General features: G+C 33.0%; 1 protein-coding gene across 1 annotated transcript in view; it reads right to left on the bottom strand.

The window, feature by feature from the left end:
- The window catches only part of mAChR-B (muscarinic acetylcholine receptor), a 118,585-nt gene extending 103,661 nt beyond the window's left edge, over positions 1-14,924 (bottom strand). The window contains exon 1 of the mRNA XM_088228432.1: positions 14,823-14,924. The gene's annotated coding sequence lies outside the window, so the exon portion shown is untranslated. The remainder of the gene's footprint in view (positions 1-14,822) is intronic.
- Positions 14,925-15,144: the final 220 nt, after the last annotated feature.

The following is a 15,144-nucleotide window of genomic DNA, read 5'->3' as shown; positions in this document are numbered from 1 at the left end:
AGTCTACGTTTGTAAGAAGATAAGTAAAAAAAAACAGGTTTTTTTAAAAAAAAAACTGTTGTTGGTGTAAGTTATAATTTAAATCATACAATGACAATATTGTGGGCCCTGAATATGCTTATTGATGTGAGTGAGATTCACTCGAATGAATGCACTGAGAAACAACATTTTTTTTTTCGTAGATCAGTTGATTAAGTAAACGATGTTATTTAGTATCTTTGTAGATGAGTCTTCGATTTTAGCACAAAGGAAGTTTTTATGATTTAAGTTTTTGTAACAGAGAGAGAAAACATTTGTGAGAAGGGAATATGGAAGTTTAAGCATTTACAGGGATTGTGGCCTATTATTGGTTAGTTTGAGTGGCCATTTTAAATACTGTGTAAGATTCTGCCCATATCTGAATATCCGTATTTTTTTCAATTCTTTCGTCTTTTCATTTTTGCGAAGTTGGAGAGCTAAATCCTTATTGATGTTTGTTAGATTCGTCTGACTGAATAAGTTCACCTACATATTAGCTAACCGCAAAGCCTGAAAAATGTTTCGAGTGTTTGTAATTTTTCTTGGACCAGTCGGTTTGGAAAACAAAACGCCACTCCCGAATTCACAAACCCTCAAACATAATTATTTTTACGTTTTCTTTCTTAACTTCACTGGATTTAAAAAAAAAAAAATTTTGTGGATAATTTATTGTATGGTAGGATTTATCGCATGCTTTAATAAAATGTCTTTTTATATTGCTGTGATTTTCACAGTACCTAAAAGAAACGAAATTATTTGGAGTTTTTCGAAATGTTTGTAGACAAAAGGTGGAAGTCACTTCCTAGGGTGTTATCAAGATTAAAATATCACAACAGTGATTATTTTACGCACTAAGAAATGCCTATAAAAATACGGAAAAATCCGTAGACTAGTAGATTTAATAATGTTATTGAGTATCTTTGCACAAAAGTCGTCGATTTTATACGATTTATACTTTACACAAATATTTTCTCTCCCTTTACACCACACGTGGGGGAGTAGGCTCCCCCACTACTTACATTTTAGCAAATATTTACTTTTGTAAAAAGTATTGAATTTATCTTGTAAAAAAAAACGGTATAGTGATAAAAAATAGTACTGATATATGATTTTTCTTTTTGGGGGACCATGCTCCCCGACGAGTGTAGATGCGTGGCCAGAAATGGCGTGTGGTGCTAAGTTACAGTTGCTTAAGTTACATGTCAATTCAAAATAAATACTTATTCCCTGATTTATATTTTTATTTAATCACACTCTTTTCTTTCGTATCACAATAAGAGATGGGCGATTCGGTTATTTAAAAAGGAGTAGCAGTAACAATTACAATTGACGTTGAAACCGTTGAAAAAAAAAATTAAACGGTTTTTATTTGTTTTATAATTAAACTGTATAGCAAACCCCCTTAGAGTTGGAAAAATTGTATTGAAAACTAAAATCAAATTAAAAACTATGAGTTAATAATTTTTTTTTTTTAAATCGCACTTAGTATTTATAAAAAAAATACTCTCTTATTAGAATAATGAAATAATTGTTCATTATTCTAATAACTTATAAGAGTAGATAATGTAGGTATTTAAAACTCAATTCTGAGAGATTTTTAAAAGCGTTTTTTTATTTTCACATCAAACAGTTTAACTAAAGATATAAACGAGTATTCTAAATGGTATTCGAGAGTAATCGTAATTTGAAAAAAACTTTATTATCAACTGTCATCTTTTATTTCCTCAAGATTCGCTTCTCGTTCTACTTGAACGGAACAGGAAGTTCCTGGCGGTGGAGCACCCCCTCCCCTTAGAGGAGCGGGAAATAACCAATCAGAAGGGAGCAAATCATTCAATTTTCTCATCACTGATTTAACCGGATTCACTTTGGCTGCCACAATTCGATGGAATCATTAACCCGAAGGAGCAATGTTACATAATATTTGTCTTTCTATTTTGTGTTCTCATGAAGAAGTTAGAATTTGCAAATTATTATTTTTTAATTTTTTATTGTAACACTTGAATTGAAATAAACATAATCTGCTGAAAAAATTATTAATTATTTTTATTATTTTATAGTTTTTGTATTTATTTTCATTTAGGAAGATAAACATGAACAAAAAAAAAAAATAATAATAATGAAACCCAATAAACCGCAAGCCGGCTTGTCATTAGGTTTTTTATTTTTCCTTTACAAAGAAAAAAGTAAAAAGAAATTTAAAAAAATAAAAAATTAATAAAAACATTATTAAGAATTAAAAGCATGCGCATTTTTCACACAAAACATTTTCACAAAAAAATAAATAGTTGACTGTTAACATTATATATTCTTTTTCGCAGTCTCAATCCTAGGGATTGGTTTGCAGCAAAGTCATGCCTCTCGTCCTCCATTGGTCTCTATTCTCTGCAGCCCCCTTCAGCTTGACAGACGCTGTTTAAATCTTCACACACTTGCTCCAAATATTCTCAGCCATTCCCTCTATGATGTCATGCAGGAGACCCTCTCTGAGATGGTTTTGATTAGGTGCCGGTGCCTCCTTTCTTCGATTCTGCTGAAAACCTCGTCATTAGTGATGTGGTCTCTCCAGGTAATTTCTTATCTTTTTCTGTAGCACCACATTCCGAACGCCTCTAGTCTTTCTCTCCCCTCTCTTTCGGTAAGGCACCATGTCTCACAACCGTATATCAATATGCTCCATACGTATGTCTTAGCAGGTTGCTTGCCGAGTTTTACATTTATATTATTTTCCTCAAAAATCTTTGAATTTTTGTTAAACGCAAGCCTCGCTCGGTGTATGCGGCAGTCGATTTCTCTTTTTGTTATCCCATGTTTCCGAGGTACCCAAACTCTTTCGTGTTTTTCAGAGTTGCTTCTGACATTACTGTATTTATTTTCTGCTCATTACGGGTCACAGTCATTACTTTGGCTTTGCTCTTGTTTATTTTCATATTATATTTATTATTTAATACATATATCTAGAAACAGTTTTATCAAAGCCATCTCCCCTGTTGAATCCCCACAACAGCGGAGAGAAGAACTATGGCAACAGGATCTTGGAGCGAGACCGTGGATGGATCCAAATGAAGGCATCCGAGGAGGTGAACACCCACTATACTCTCTATGGATCGCCCTCAATAGACTACGGGTGGGTGTTACACGATGTGAAAAAAATCTCCAAACCTGGGGGAACGAGTACCTCTCTGGTGATGATATATTGTGTGGTTGCGGCGCAACCGCGGACGAAAGCCACCTATTGACATGCCCGCTCATGGAAGAAGGCTGCACTCCGGGGGACCTTATTGTGGCAAACGACAAGGCGATATCTGTCGCCGCATATTGGAGTGGCAGGATATAATCCAACCGGATGTGCTTAGTAAGTAAGTATTTAATACATTTTTCATTGATGTCAGAGTTTCAGTGAGTTTTTCTTCACATTCAGCAATCAGGGCGATGTAATCAGCAAACTTTATCACATCCCTTTGTTTTTCGTGTATTTTAACACCCTCTTTACGAGTCATTTTTCCCCTGATTTCATTGATCGCGCACTAGATATATCCATTAAATAATACTAGAGACAGCGAGCATTCCTGTCTGACTCCCTGTCTTATTTTGGCTTATTTTATGTCATATCCACATGTAATTACAGTAGCTTCATTTTTATATAGTGCAGATATAATTCTCCTGTCTCACTGTATTTCACTTCTACTTTTTTCAACATCTCAAAAAGTTTTCTTCATTCTACTTTGTCAAAAGCTTTTTCAATATCCACAAAAACAATATACGTATTTTTATTTGTTTTTAATCTTTTCTCCAATATTATTCGCAAATACAGTATAGCCTTCCTATTTCCCATTCCATTTCTAAATCCAACTTGATCTTGAGTAAGAGTTACCTCAGCTTTTGGTTTTATTCTCTAAAAAATAATACTTGTCGGTATTTTAGAGGCCTTCAAAGCAAGGTCGATTCCATAATATATTACTAAATAATATTCATTCTATATACGGCATAACCGAGACTTGGCTCCATGATGATATCTTTGATGGAGGACTAGCTCCAATATTGAACTTCAGTATTTTCCGGCCCGATAGACCTTACCACGAAAGTAACGTATCCGTGGAGGCGGGGTGATGATTATCTGCCGAAAGGAGCTAGAAGCTCGCGCTCGCGAAGATTTGGTGCGTACGTACGTTGAGTGCGTATAAATAACTATTCCTTCCGGCAAATTCGATAAACCAAAATGTTCACATAGCGTGTGTCTATTTACCTCAAGGACGCAATTACAACACAGTGATAAATTCTTTTTCATCATTATTAAGTTCGGTCCGTGACCAATGGTCCTGGTGACGCTGAATTAGTGATGGGTGATTTCAATATACCAAACATCTGGATTATTGGACAACATGACAATTCTCATAAGAGATGTGGTATAAACCACACTCCGTAAGTCATCACACTGACGCTGCATTTATAGATACCCTATACTACACTGGACTTTTATAATATAATAATAACATTTTGAATCTCAACGGTAAAATACTTTATTTGGTTATTAGTAATGTTGAATGCCGAATATTGCATAGTGGTTCACCTTTAGTAAAGAAAGACTTCCATCTTCCTGCGTTAAGGATCACACTTCTGGTAGAACCGGTAAATAACTCTCTTTTTGGTGCTCAAAGGGAAGTTTTACTATTTCGATACCGTGATTACAATCAAATAAACCATTTTTGACGAATACAAATTGGACAATTCTAAGTGAGATCGAAGATATTAATTCTGCTATAAAAGATTTCTATAACAATATTAATAAAACCATTTCTACATAAAAATACATAAAAAATGGATAAAATATGGTAATCCACGAGATTTTTCTGAATTTTCACTACTTCGAACACGACAAAAGAAAGTTCAAAAAGACTGCTCCAAATGTTTTATCAAGACTATTGAACGTGACATACCACAAAATCCTTAAAAAATTATGGTCCTTATTTTGTTCATTAATGAACGTTGGGCGTTAATTGGCGTTAACGCCCTAAAGGCATTAACAAAAAATAAAAATAAAATTCATGCTAACATACTAAATAATAAAAACAGAATATACAGACTGACATAAAACATCAGAATAAAGGATCAAATACTCCACAAACCATATGCTTTGAAAATGAAGTTGTGTCAGGGGGTGAAAACGTATGCAATCTTTTCCTGAAATACTTGAATTCTATATATTCACCACCTACCACAGCTTCAATTACATTCACAGAAGAAGACAATACCACAGATCAATGGGCTTCTGATTATATAAGTTTTAAAATTTTAAACAAGATGGAAGTTTTCAAATACTTGATTAAGCTCGATGTAAACAAAAATAAAGGCAGCGATGGAATTCCACCTTTATTTGTTGTACGCTGTGCGCGATTTCTCGTGACTCCGCTGATTTTACTTTTCAACACTTAAAGAAGGAATTTTTCCTCAGAAGTTTAAGGAAACACTTGTCATTCCTTCTTAAAAAAATTAAGCCAAAAACTATCACCCAATCTCAATTCTGTAGGTATTAAGTAAACTTTTTTAAAAATTAATATATGATCGCTTATATCCTTTGATTTTGAAATATATCCCAAATCAACAACACGGTTTCCTAAAACCACGGTCAGTTTTATCAAATCTTACAATTTTCGTAATCTTAAAACATGCGTAGTAACAATCAGACAGATGTCATATACACCGACTATTCCAACGCATTTGACAGGGTGAATCATCAAATTTTAATTAATAAATTACGGTACATGGGTATCCACGGAGATTTGCTCGGATGGTTTACATCATACCCAGAAAAAAGGTCGCAAAGTGTGACTATTGAATGCTATAAATCACACTTTGTAACCATACCTTCTGGTGTACCTAGGCCCTCTATTCTTTAATGCATATACTTATGACATAAACGAATGTTTCAAATATTGTAAATTTATCTCTTTTGCTGATGACATGAAAATTTACGCCTGCATGAAATCTCTCACCGACTGTGCAAAAATGCAAGAAGATCTCGACCGACTTTTTCAGTATTGTAATCAAAATTTACTGGAATTAAAAATTAGTAAATGTCAGTCATTTTGTATTTTGCTCTAACAGACGACGATCAGCTTTCCCTACTCTTTCAATAATACTCCGATCTCTATAACAGATAGTCAAATTCGCGACTAAGGTGTTTTTATTGATACGAGACTAATTTTTAATATTCATATTGAATCAGTCCTGAAAAAAACATATAAAATGGTCGGACTTATTATGCGGGTATCGAAACCATTTCAACATTTAAAATGAATAATAAAACTATATGTAATCCAAATTTTTCCTTAACTATTTCACAGCTGTAATTATAATAACCAAATTCCGAATATTGAATGTATTTGTAAATCGTTGGACAGAGTAGATTCAATTAAATATTTGGAAATTTATATAGATGGGAATTTAAGATGGACTAATCAAATTGATCATATTAAAAATAAATTGAAAAAGCAAATTTACTTTTTTAAAACAATAAGAAATATAATTAGCTCAAAAGAACTTGTAAAAATATATTATGCAATAACCCAATCAGTTTTAGAATATGGAATAATTGGATGAGGATGTGCAAATGACATACTTATCAAGAAAAGAATAATTGCACAATAAGCTTTAATAAAAATTATCTTAAGAGTCTTATTATTATCTAAATTATCTTCAGTTGATTTAGATGTTAGCAATGCAATAACAGCTTCACAAACAATGAAAGCATCCACCCCTTTCCCGAAACTGTTTATAAAAAACTTGTGTCTTTCTTCAGTTTCGCATATCAATAATTTTAAAAAAACTTATGAAGCGAAAATGTAATATTTCTTTACAATCAAACTGCGGAAATAACAAAACAAAGAAACTTTAAAAGCTTTCATTGCACCCCTCAGTGCAGTATTGTCAATTTGTAATAAATCAAATACACATGGTCAGCACCATCACCTTTTTTTAATTTTCCAGTGTGACAGTCAAAGAATATTTGGATTATTTTGCATATTGTTTTGATTACCTGTATATTGTTTTAACATGTAAATAAATATTTTTGATATATATATCGAAGAGTCCCGACTTAACACGGAATTTTCTTACAAGTCGCGACATAAAAAACATATAATTGTGTCTATGTAAATTTGTGTATTATAAAAAAAATATATACAGTGTTAGTTCCAAATTGAGACCGCGGCCGCACGCTCCAGATCCCGCATCGGAAAGGAAAAAGAACGTAGTAATACAAACAAATCAAACAACGACACAAAACCCAAATAATATAGGACACATTAGAATAATTTGCCAAGCTTTACAAACAGAAGGATAGCCGACAGCCATGATGAGCTGAAGGTAACTCTTTTCATGGAGAGTGACAGGTGGACATAAAAAAATTAGAGCCAGCTAAAACCTCAATATATTAACTCACAATGAAAAATTAGGAAATAGAGGCAAGAACCGCCTACTTAGAAAGGAACCAAGAAAAGCGTGAGAGGAGAAGTCAATCTTTAAAACATTAAAATAATACGGTGAAAAAAAAAACAAAAACATTCAGTTGTATCAAGTACTGAACATGTGAGATCGCAGTTAGTTTTGTTACAATTGTTTTGGTGAATAATTATTATTACTACTGTTTGTTTTGTTAATAAAAAATTGGATGATTTTAGTCTTTTCCGTATTTAAAGATAATATATTTTTTTCAAACCATAATTTCAATTTATATATAACGTCATCAGCTACTAAGTTTACTGAGTTTCAGTTAACTCCCTCAACTAAAACAACCGTATCATCGGCATATGATATTATTTTTGAGTTTAAATCTTGACAAAATGTGTCATTGACATAGAGAATAAATAAAAGCGAACCTATCACCGTACCCTGAGGTATTCCAAAATTGCAAGTCTCAATTTGACTATACGCAAATTTTATTTTTACCATTTGTGGTCGTTGGAATAGATAAATTGTTAGCTATTCAATGGTTTTTCCCCCCATTCCCACATCAATTTAATTTTTAAAAAAATATATAAAATAAGTGATGACAACCCTAAAAGAACTTAATAGTTCTTAGGCTATGTGCTTTGTAGATTACAAAAAAGCGTTTAGTAGTCCACACAGACTTTAACTCTGGAAAATACTAGAATCATATGGGGTGATAAAATTAGTCAAACTTATCAAAGCCCTTCACTCAAGTATGGAATGCCAAATCAAAATCAACGATATTGTCACAGATTGGTTTTTCAGGTCACCACCGATGTTCGTAAAGGTTGCTAACTTGCACCGCTTCTTTTTATAATCCTGATGGACTTCATCCTAAGGAAGTAAATTCCACTAGATCGAGGAATATCCATCTCTTCCTCCCAAAAACTCTGCGACCTAGAGTATGCCGATGATTCAGTGAGGGATCTTCAAGTCACTGTAGATAGTCTAAATAGGTACACCGTATGCATATGTTAATGCCCAAAATTCCCTGACTGTCAAACCAAGCATCGAAAGGGTCGAGAGTTTCAGATACCTGGGAGTATATGTTACAGAAAATGGCAGCTTTTAAAAAAAACTGGGAGTGCGGCTAGGAGTAGCAGGTGCCACATTCAACCGTATGAAGTCTGTCTGGAGGTTAGATATTTATTCAGGGAAAACCAAATGCCGCCTATATAACGCCTGCATAAAACCTATTCTTCTCTATGGATGCGAATCGTGGCACCTCACAAGGGCCCAAAACAGCCAAATACTGAGTTTTTGAGTTGTTGACAATGTCTTAAAAACTGGTTGTATCCACTTTATCATATCAAACTCGATAAAATCCAAAATAAATCTTTAATAAGAATAGATATTGTTTAACTTTTATTAGTTTTTTTTTATAAAAAATATATTTAAATCGTCCTTAAGTCCTTTTAATAAACTTTCAATGAATATTACAAAAAGCGTTTACTAAGGATTTAACCTTTTTTTAATATAAACCGATACAGATATTTCACAAATTTTCGATGATAATACTGAATTCCCTAAAAAAACTATGCGCTCACGATTTTATTAAATAAAAATAAATAGCGTTTCTTCGTACAATATTATGATTTCTAGCTACTTTTAGAACTTCACATAAGCCTAGTAAGTATGGTACGCTCCATAATAGTAGTACGTCTTACAGTTCTATGTTTGATGAAAGATAAATTAAAGAAAAACAGAAAGATAGACGCATGCCGAGATAACTGAACTCTGGTAGTAGTAATGCTGATTTGTAAGCAAAATTACCTAAAATATTAGCCAAGATGTGATGATTGAAGATTTCACTAATGCTTTAAATTTCATATATACAACAACCTAAAGACTACTTTAGGTTGTTTACAGTTAGTTAACTATAAGTAATCTAGTAACAAAAAAAATAGCACGAAGTGAAAAATATTTTCCATATCAAAAAGTACAAAAAAGAAGTTAATTGGTTTTTTGTATTTGTTTTTTTTGTTTATTCAGAAAAACAACAGCAATACAAAAACATATAAACAGCATTAAAAAAAAACATAAAATAAAGCCAAATAAGTTTTCCACATAAATACATTTATAAAAATCCAATTTAGTTAGTTTTTGTATTTGAGGATGCGTGGGCAAGCGAGTGGAGTGTGGTTTTGGTAGGTATGCGAATATGAAGGTGAGTGTATATGGGTGTGAAGGAGGGTTTATAGACAGGGTGAGTGTGTGTTTGATACGAGTGAATGGATACATATTAAATTTATAATGTAAAAACAAAATTTTAATAAAGAAACACTTTTTTTCCGAATAATAGTTTCTGAATTCTTCTTTTGAAAGTGGGTTTAGTGCAGTTAAATATATCTATGCTATAAAAAAATACATTATAATTACGCGCCAAGCAAATCAGAGGAGAGTTCCGTGCATAGTTGATGCAAACTGTTTGTACATGAAAAAGATAAACATTTGTGTGACGGGTGCGGTAGCCAGGTACATTAAGGGCCAACTCAGAAACCGGAACAGGACTATCAAGACGTCCATTAAGAATGTCGTGTAAAATACCCATATCTAATACCAAACGGCGATCCTCAAGACTGAGTATAATAATGTTTATGACCAGGAGTTTTATAGTTTAGGTCCGTAAATCTGAATCTCCAATTGAGATGTCTCGAAAACGTTTGCTGAATATTTTCAAGCCTTACCTACCTCGTGTGTGGAATACTGAGGAGACCACACAAAGGAGGCATATTTAAGGAGACTGCGAATGTAAGCTAAGTAAATGAATTTGATACTACCAATATCATTAGAAACTTGACTAATATACTATCAAGCTAAGAAAAAATAAATAGTACTGTATTCTCCGATTCTTTTAAATGTTGTAATTTTAAAACGACTTCATTAGTGACGCTACTTGTGATTGCTGGAGAGTTGTCCTGACTGGTGAGTTGGCTTCCTAGAAACCGGAAATCTATCACGACCAGAGAATACAATCCGGAGCATCTTTATTAATCCTGGGTCTAAAGGGTTTTTTACGCGTAATCTCGGGATTCCGGGATTATCCCGATTATATTATTTTCTAAAAAATCAAGCAATTTAGGCACCCTGTACGTGTACACTCTGTACAGGCATCCCTTCATTTTGAAACGGTGACCTTCTAGCCACAAGCATTTCTGCGGCTAGGCCACAGATTAGAGTAGATTCCCACTATGTCAAAAAAATGAATAAGATGAATCTCTTCCGAACAGTAAGGGTTTCAGATTTTTAACTTCATTAAAATCAACAGATGGAAGAATATGGATGTTTAAATGTAGGCAAAATGGTAAATTTTATTCAGTGTATAAAGTGGCCACTTCAACCAGCCAATAACAGGTCATAAAAATCTTGTAAATGTCCAGGGTTCTATGAATCATAAACATTTTACAGAGGGAAAGGTGTTTCCTTCTTTAAAATATTTTCCATCTCTTCTGGCAACCCCATAAATGTCTTATAAAAGAATTTGGTTTGTTTCGGTTATTACTGGGGTAAATAACGCCTCAGATATCTCCACCCGACACATCCGCTATTTACAAAGCCACTCCGGGTGCATTTCGAAACATCCCGAGCGGATGACGCGTCGGGTCTTTTCTAACATGCCACCCGGAACGGTCAGATATCGCGGTCGTGTCCAGATTCGGCTACTTTGGTAGCACACATTCAGTTCTACCTCCAGCATCCCTTCGGTTACGCCACACCTCACAAAACATAACAACGCTGTAGTTGATCGGTCGATTCGCAAGAACTCGTAGCGTAATTCGAAGTAGTTCATTTTTAAACACATTTTTTTAAAAAATCACACACTTTCGAAAAACTTCACCGTTGAATTAAATGCTTTAATTTTTACCGCGAATAAGAAAACATTTTTTATAAATTTAATTTCCAGTTGCTGATTTTTTTTTTATCAACAATAAATAAATTAATACAAAAAAATGTAACATTGATGAAATCCCAAGCCAATATTGTTATTTTATTTTTTATGGGGTAGTTGAAAAAGTAAAACTCTGATAAAATAGCTTTTTATCCGCCGGGCCATATAATATTCTTCACTTATTTGTTTATAAATTTGTATAAACCGCTTTAATTTTTTTATTACACTTCGACCGGTTTCGAGGTTACTACCTCATCGTCAGGAATTATAAGTTAGTTAAATTCCTGACGATGAGGTAGTAACCTCGAAACCGGTCGAAGTGTAATAAAAAAATTAAAGTGGTTTATACAAATTTATAAACAAATAAATGTAAAATGTCATACCACAAAGTGAAAAATGTTTTTGATAACAATAATATATATAATATTAATTTATTGTTGATTAAATTTGTCTTAAAAAACTTAATTATTTAAGAAAACCCGAAGGTTGGGATTTTTAAAATGATTTTTTTAATTGTTTAAAAGATATTGAAAATTATGGACTCGTGCAATCAATAATAATTGCTTAACACAAAAAAATTATGCTCAAAAATAAACAAATATGTATCATACATGATATTCATTCAATGATATGATCATAACAACAAAGATGATGAATTAATTGAATCCGTAAAAAGCCAAAATAAAGAGATTGCCCTTAAATTTTGTGCAAAAATTAATATCAAATACAGAACTAGCCAACGTAACCGACTTTAATTAATGCCAGAAAAGTTGACACCGGATATCAACATTTTACTACGGATAATAGATCCCCACTAATGCGGTGCAATCGTTGTCTCGGTTTTGGCCACACCAAAAAAATATGCAGTGAAAAAGAAGCTTGTTTTCACTGTGGCAAAGATCATAAATACGCTGTATGCCTAATAAAATGAAGATTCAAAATGCGCAAATTGTATTGCGGGTCAAATCCACCGTAGAACGACGAGCAGTGATTGTTTCTAATGGACAAACGGTCGAGGGAAAGAGTAGATTATGGAGGATTCTAATTAGGCGCTAAAGGCACGATTAAAGAATTAAAATGTCGAAAAATAGAAGAGTACATAACCATTGGTACTTGTATGCGGGTGATGTATATGCATGCAAGAATCGTGCTAAACAAAATAGGTAAAATTGAAGAAACTCTCAAAAATCTGAAAAAAATTGTACATGTTCTTATTGTAACTGAAACATGGCCCAAAAATGGAGAAAAAAGGATTTTTAACTTAACCAACTATTTTGGCAATTTCGTTTCACGGGTGGGAGAAAGAGGCGGTGGACTTGCAGTACATGAGTAAGTCCACAATTCGACACTAAAACATTTAGTCTCTATGCTTTCTATCGAAAACCAAACTCTAATAAATATTCTTTTTTCGACACATTATTAATAATACTAGACAAAAATATACAAGACACTCTTATCTTTGGAGATTTTAACATATATATTTATAAGAGTGGAGATATTGCGCAAAAATATATCAACAAACTCAATTCTTACAACTATTTTATTTGTAACACAACGCTTCCTACCAGAGTAACAAATAATAGTAATACCTTAATAGACTCATAAATCAGAGGTCCAAGGTTCGCATCCCGCTCTACCACAACTTGGTTCCCATTTTCTAAAAGTGAGTTATTAACAACTCGTTGGAAATGGCCGCAAAATTTAAATGTTTGGGTAAATCATAAAAACGCAAATATTTATTTTCCTTTAAAAAAAAAGAACTTTTCAGGGTGATGCCACTGCATGACATAACCAAAACTATTTCGAATATCGTAAACTTTTCTGCTCACACAAATGTAAAATACACATTTGGCCATGATATTCACAACTTCCACACGCGTTACACAGGGAATCTTCATTACTTACATATTTTTTATAGTGATAGTTATAAATGTAATTGATATATTTTAGATAGGGTTAAAGTACTGTATTTTATGTTTTTTATATAAAATGTTTTCTTACTATTTCAGATGTATTAACTATGTATGATAATACATATTGTCACAAAAATGTTATTTTTTTTATGTACGGTTCCAAATGAGTTTTTTTTAATAACTCCTGTGAGTATAATATGAACGATATATGTAATATGTCTTGTCTAAGAAAACACAGATTTTTATACAAACGGTCTACCCTTTCTATTTAGTAATTTATGTTACAAGTAACTTTATAATATATGATAAAACTAATTATTATGTAATGAAAGGGAATTTCAAGAAACTCAGTTTACGTAAACTTTAAGAAATCGAAAATATGATCGTCAATCAGCCAAATCTGTAAATCTCATTGTTATTTAAATGTCACATTTTTTCTCTATCCACACCCAGTGGTACATATGGCACTGAATCGTTAGCTCACTTGCAGCATATCTTGATAAGTTTTATTACATGGTTTCAGGTTTCAGGTTTCAGGTCTCAGGTTTCAGGTACCAGTCCAGGGATAATGAAATATTGCCGTTTTGAACCGATATTTCACGTCCATCTTGCCAGAAATTAAACCAAGGACCTCAAACAATGTAGGCAAATGCATGAACCACTACACCACGAAGCGAATTTATAGATTAAATTAGATAGATTAGATATCCTAATACGGAAAGGTAAATGAAAAAAATGTTTCGCGTTGTTCAAACTTTATAAAGATACGCTTTTTTGGATCGAGCTAACCGAAAATTATTTTTTTGAAAAGTGTAGGTAGGTATTTAGATAATAATAAAAATATGCTTTACATTTGAAATTGCTATCTAGTTTTATAAATGCATTTTGTACAAATAATATCAGATTAAGGAGCGACAATAAATCGAAACAGCCTAGAATTTTTTATGTAACAAAATATGTAGTACGAATTAAATGCGAAAATTGTTTTAACGAATATCGTTTTTTTTTACCTAGAACATAATAAATAATATGTACAAATATATGGGCATAAATTTGCTAATAAATCCAAAATGAAACACGGTCTACTTTAAAAATATATATTTATATAAGAGTGTGAAATTGTCCTAACAAGACGAAACACGTCACAATATACGCTCGTGTAAATAAAAAAAAAACAAAGTAGAATAAAAAACAAATGAACGTGATTTAATTTGGAAACATTACCAAACTTAATTTGGAATTCTACCGAAAGTCTGCGTACACAATAAATAAGTACGTAAAATTAATTTTTGACTATAAACCTATATCTTCCTAGATTATATCAGAACATACATAAATTAAATAAATTAATACTTTATATCATAATATGAATAGTTAATAGATTAATAGGAAATTCTACAATCGTTGTTTTACATTTACATTAAAATAAATTAATATTTGTATAAAACGAGTAGTAAACAAAATATAGCGGTAGAAGTACCTAACGCAACAAATAAAAAGTTGAATAAACTTACCGAAAGTGGGGGCATCCTGAGGGGGCGGGGGGCGCTACTGTCGCTGGCGGCGTCTTGTCCCTTCCTGGAGCCGCCGTCCACCACCGAGCGCAGCAGGAGACTGCGGGCTGCGGGCCCCCGCGCGGGAAGGGTGTGAGGGGGCCGAGGGAAGCGCGCCCGCGCACTGTCCAACTGTTGCGCGCTCCTCCGCTAATGCCACAAGTGTTGCAAATTACTAATTTACATGTTTTACTTGTTTTATTGGAAGATCGCCAAATTATATAAATGAACAAGTCGTCACTGATCGAAATCGAAAAGAACTGAGCTACAATTCGTATCGTTA

Source organism: Micrasema longulum, unplaced genomic scaffold (genome assembly GCF_059751315.1).
Source record: "Micrasema longulum isolate JH-2025_06_02 unplaced genomic scaffold, ASM5975131v1 h1tg000582l, whole genome shotgun sequence".
Taxonomy (NCBI): domain Eukaryota; kingdom Metazoa; phylum Arthropoda; class Insecta; order Trichoptera; family Brachycentridae; genus Micrasema; species Micrasema longulum.
The sequence above is the reverse complement of the archived record's forward strand: the minus strand, read 5'-3'. Positions and strand labels throughout refer to the sequence as shown.